Consider the following 6,087-nt stretch of genomic DNA (forward strand, 5'->3'; position numbering starts at 1 on the left):
ATCTTCGAACATACGGTTGATACTGCGATCAAGTCGTATGGCTTTGACCAAAACGTTGATGAACCTTGTGTCTACAAGAAGATCATCAACGCCTCAGTAGTCTTCTTAGTGTTGTATGTAGATGATATCCTACTCATTGGGAATGATGTAGGTCTATTGACTGCAATTAAGAACTGGCTAACGACCCAATTCAAAATGAAATATTTGGGAGAGGCTCAGTTTGTTCTAGGTATACAGATCTTTCGGGATCGTAAGAACAAAGTGCTAGCATTGTCTCAGGCATCGTATATTGACAAGATGTTGCTCAAGTATTCGATGCAGGACTTCAAGAGGGCCTATTGCCGTTCAGGCATGGAGTCACTTTGTCTAAGGAAATATGTCCTAAGACGCCTCAAAAGGTTGAAGAGATGAGACGGGTCCCATATGCATCTGCCGTTGGCAGTTTGATATACACGATGCTCTGTACTCATTCAGACATCTGCTATGATGTGGGCATAGTCAGTAGATATCAGTTTAACCCAGGCTAGGGTCACTAGACCGCAGTGAAAAATATCCTCCAGTATCTTCGGAGAACGAGGGACTACATGCTCGTGTATGGTTTGAGGGGTTTGATCTTATAGAATACACGGATTTTGACTTTCAGACTGATAAGGAATTTCACAAGTCCACATCAGTGTCAGTCTTTACTCTTAATAGAGGAGCTGTAGTGTGGCAAAGCACTAAGCAGGGGTGCATCGCCAACTCCACTATGGAGGTGGAGTATGTAGCGGCTTGCGAAGCTGCTAAGGAGGCTATCTGGCTCAAAAAGTTCTTGATAGACCTGGAAGTTGTTCCAGATATGTCAAGGCCCATTACCCTTTATTGTAATAATAGTGGGGCAGTGGCGAACTCTAAGGACCCCAAGAGTCACTGGCGTGAACAACACATAGAGCGGAAGTATCATCTGATCCATAAGATAGTGCATCGAGGGGTCGTGATCGTCACGCAAATCGCTTCGGAGCACAATGTTGCTGACCCGTTTACGAAGGCTCTCACAGCTACAGTGTTTGAGGGTCACCTACGGAGCATGGGTCTACAGGATTGTCCACTACTGAATTAAGGCAAGTGGGATATTTTATTGTACTAGGCTTTTATGCCCTAGTTTATTGTTTTATACTAAGTTTTATTATACTAAGTTTTATGCCTTAAAGTCTTATGTCCTGTAGTTTGTAAACAGTATATACGAACACCTGTGATTGTTAATATATGATATTTACTTCACATCTTGTTGTCTTGCTCGGTTATTTATTTTATTTGCTTTACCACAAACCAATAAACATAAACTTCCTAGTTATCTGTATGTGACTCAAGCATGTATGTGGTGACATACAAGTGGATCATGTCTTGAGTGATAACCAAAATGGTTTGTAGTAAATGGATAAAGGAGGGAAACTTTATCCTGGTAATGCTACGGACGCGGCCCGCTTTGTGGAATGGTCACAAGTGTTGTGACTTGTGATAGATGGTCTGATCCTGATCATTCGTGTTGGGGACATGCGAGCGGGGGTGTCCTATACAAAGAGTTTGTATAAGACTCGACCACGAAGTGTTAATGTCTCGTTATATAACACCGTTCATGACAGAGACTTCACTTCACTAATTATATGAGATACATTATTTTGAAGGAAATTAGATATAAGTATGATTTATATCAAGTAGAGGAGAAAATACTATAGTAATGTGATCTCAAACTATAGGATATAAATATAATATGATTATATTTATTAATTAATTAGTTGATTAATTATATGATAATTAATTAATTTTTCACACGTTTCGACGTGGGTAGTGGGCATCGTCGGTTATGGTAACTGATGGGTTAAAAATGAAAAGAGTTTTTCATTTTGGATCGTGCATTCAGTATTTTTCCTTCGACCACCCAAAAGAAATCGTAAAATGATTGCCCGAGAGCCTATACGATAGTTGCTTCTCCGTCTAAACGATCGTCTACCTCACGATTTATCTAAATGATCGTATACATATTTCTAAATGATCATTCAGCTTTTCATACACGATCGTGTAGCTCTTCTATACGATAAGCAGTTCTGCTATATGATAGCACTATTTTCTCTCCCATTTGCTTATCACCTACACGACTCGTTTGTCCTCTGTCTTCTATCAAATTCACCAAAGCGCACCTTTTGGGTTTTCACTCTGAGAATACCTGGGTTCATTAGTGGTGGTGTCGTCCCTGCTGCAGTGTTCATGTTCGTGTTGATCATGCTGTTGCAGTTGACGTTCCCACCGAGTAGAGGTAGATCTGTTGAAGGTATCCGCTGCGTTGGGGTTCGGAAGTTCGAAGATAGTCTTCAACTGGTATGGAACCCTTTCCTTGTTAATTATATTGTTCTGAGCATGCCGATAATTAGATTTATGTGCATAACTATATGTGTTGAATGTATATCTTTTATATTTCGGTCACGGTGAGATCGGAGCGATCTAAGACCGAATATGGAACTCTAGGTATGAGATCCTTCAACGGTGTGAATATACAAGGAGAAACGTGAGTGGAATCATAGACATATCTGAAACGCTTCCACCTCCCACTGAGTATTTTTTAACTTAGGGTTTAGTTTACTTAGAAAAAACACGGCTAAGTATTTTAACTACATGACTTTTAGGTTTTCCCAAGAGTAACTGTTACCTTGGATAGTTGAACAACTTTTAATCATCATCCATTAAACTCTTTAACGGAGTATTTGACCAAAACGTCGTATGCTTGTTGAAAATCTATCTAATTCACCTTTCCAGGTAGGTTCCCAGGTAGGGGTGTTATGTTTCCATCAACTTAAGAACCCCAGCCTAGCCAGAACCCGCCTTAGACAAAAGGTCCCTTATAGATAGGTTTACAACAAATTTAATCTTTTATTCCAACCAATTTAATCCTATTAAACCGATTTTAAAAGATTAATCTAGGTTACTAAACTCTTTAGAACCACTTGAACTTAGGTCTATCTTAATCCAATTTTAAAACCCTTTTAAAAACCTTGAGTTCACCCTAAGTTCGCATGCAACTCTGAATTATTGATTTAGGTCTAATTTCCTTTATAACACTTATTGACGGAAACAATCACCGCAATGCGAAGCTAACACATGCAAGACATTCATAACGCTTATAAACGGCCTAAGTGTCATGCTCAATGCATTATCTATTCATTGCTACTTTTTTTATATAACACTTATATAAAATAGCAATGAAACAAGCAAAACATGCTTTCATTCACCCTTAGACTATAACAATTATAATAAAAAGATGATGCATGATACTGTTCATTGCATGCAAAATATAACTCTTATATTTCAAGATGCATGTGCATGCCTTCAAGTAATTTCTTCATGAAAGATTATAACATTTATAATACATGATGCATGAATAATTGCACAACCTAAGGTGGGTTTTAAACTATATGACAAACACTTTGACATATAAGAACCATACATCACATGTATAAGCAATAAAAGATGATGAACCGGGTGAAATTACCTTAGAAACACAAAAGAGAAGCTAACTATTACAAACAAGGAGTCTCCGGTTTAAACAGGCGAACCGGGTCTTGAACCACTCGGCAAAGCATCGCTTCTCCAACCATCCATCATGTACTAAGCACCCTACGATCTTTTACACGATAAAACAAACTCTTTACTCTATCGCTTACTAGTGCTCCAGAGTTAAACGATCATTTAGCATTTACTATACGATCGTCTAGAAAAATCCAAATGATCGTTTAGTTATTACTACATGATTGTGTACTTTTACTAAGTGATGAAGCCTACAGTACATGATCGCTTAGCCCGCTCCGCACAGTGCCCGCCTTCTACGATCGTCTAAGTGACTACGATGCTGCGAAGCACCATCGCCTAAGAGATCACTTAGCTAGCGTCTCCATATTGCATACACACGATCGCATAGGTAGTAACTAAGTGATGAAGTTTGCTAACTATGCGATCATCTAGCGCACGCCATCTACTGAACGACGAGCATCGTATATTCCCACTACGATTGCCTACCTTTAGTGCCTACGCAATCGTGCAACCAACGCCATGCGATATGGTAAACGATTTCCCCCATCGCTTAGTATTAGCTAAATGATCGATTAGAAAATACTACACGATCGTCTAGAACAAAAAATCTAAACGATCGCTTAGTTAAATACCTCGATGGTTTACCTGAGGCTACACGTTCCGATCAATGCTTGATATTCTTCTTCATTGAGAACTGCATCGCCATGCGCCAAAGCTTCATCACGAATGACTCGACGAACTCAAACTTTTTTTGTTAAAGCTTTCGACTTCAAATATAAAAGGTTATGCAAATCATATAGAAATTACAACATGAATAAAAAATGTACAGAGGGAAAAACTGTACGAAGATATGAGAATGCATCTCCACGCTCCGTTGCACGACTTTGATCGAACAATAGCATCCACGAGCGCTCGATCTACACAACTACAGCACAACACGAACACCGCACAAACATTTAGCACAAGTCCTCAACGATCTCCTTAGTCACGAACTCCTCTGCAACACGAACGGCCTCTACAGCACCACGGACAGCCTTCAGAAAACCTCGACGATGTCGAGTTGAGTCTGACACTACCAACAAGGCGAGCTTGGTATTCTCGGTGTGAGAACCCAGAGGGTGGGCTCTGTTCGGACTTGGTGTGAGACAGACGAACGGAGGAAATAACGATCGCGTACAGATTGGGCAAGTAGGAGAAGGCGGAGACCTATCGTATAGGTCGATGCTCAATCGTTTAGATAAAGTTATGCGATCGTCTAGTCTATCGTTTAGCTCGGTCTATCGCCTACAGACACTACATGATCGTTTACCTTGGGCCAACTATCGTTTAGTAAATACTGCATGATCGTTTAGCTCGTACCTACACGATCGTTTAGCTCGTACCTACACGATCGTTTAGCTCGCCCAACCGTCGTTTAGTAAATTTGAATTTACTTGACGACTTACATGAGTTTCTTTTCGCGGAGAGAAAACTCAAAATCTTTTTCAATCGTTTTTAAAAAACTTCTTTTCAAAATAGGAAACCAATTTCCTTTTAAACTCATGGTTACCATGATCAAATAACCACCCACTACTTTGGTTATTTAAAAGAAAAAGTATTAATTATCCAATAATTAATATTATTATAAATATAAATGATAACCAACTTATCATACTATATTTAGAACCTATAGTTTTAATATTTCATCTCATGAAGCATATAAACCATAGTTTTTTTCTATTCCATGGTACTTAATGTAAATCTCATTTACATAAATCCTCCACTAGATGTATCTTATACATCATACCGATTATATCATATATAATAAAAATACCTCTTGTCAATTTGAACATTTCAAATTGACATTAAGAACTGATCCTCAATAGAATCCAAGTTACCAAGGGACCTCATGGACCTGTAGATCCGAAGCTCCAACGGTACATGAATAACTGACTGTTTAGTCATGGGATCCACCATCCGTTAACTGCCAGGTACTCCACTAAAGACCGACAATTGAACTCTCCTTACTACAGATATATTATGTGTCCATCTTAACCAATCAGTAGTGTGACAACTGTTCATAGATCGCTCGTAAGTACAACTGAGCCAATAACCGTTATGCCCCTGTAGTTACATCTGTCTCCTACTATGACCGAGTTTTCTCTTCCAATGAAAAGCTGTGGCCACTATGTTCAAGCCCCGGAATAAGCCCTTAAGGGAGCAATCTCTCTACTTATCCCTGCTTTGGGAAAGGAGTGAATTCCCTCTTGTGGATTGAGTTCCTAGCTCTCAAATCAGACAAATTCCCAAAAAGGTAGGCATGTTGAGTTGGCAATCTGGCCACTCTCACCCATACTAATCAAAGAACCACCCTCAAAGGTAGGAGTTCACAAAACACTCATGATTGAGGTTGTGTCACTTATGGTCGTTTAAGTGAGATGTAAGTCTCTAGTATCAACGACGTTATATACAGAGTCTAGTCATCTCTTGGTCCAGGTCTTCTACAAACTCTTTGTATAGGATACCCCACTCAACGTCTCCACGTGA

This window comes from Benincasa hispida, chromosome 6, assembly GCF_027475165.1.
Source record: "Benincasa hispida cultivar pf3 chromosome 6, pf3_genome.v1.1, whole genome shotgun sequence".
In the NCBI taxonomy this organism is placed as follows: Eukaryota; Viridiplantae; Streptophyta; class Magnoliopsida; order Cucurbitales; family Cucurbitaceae; genus Benincasa; species Benincasa hispida.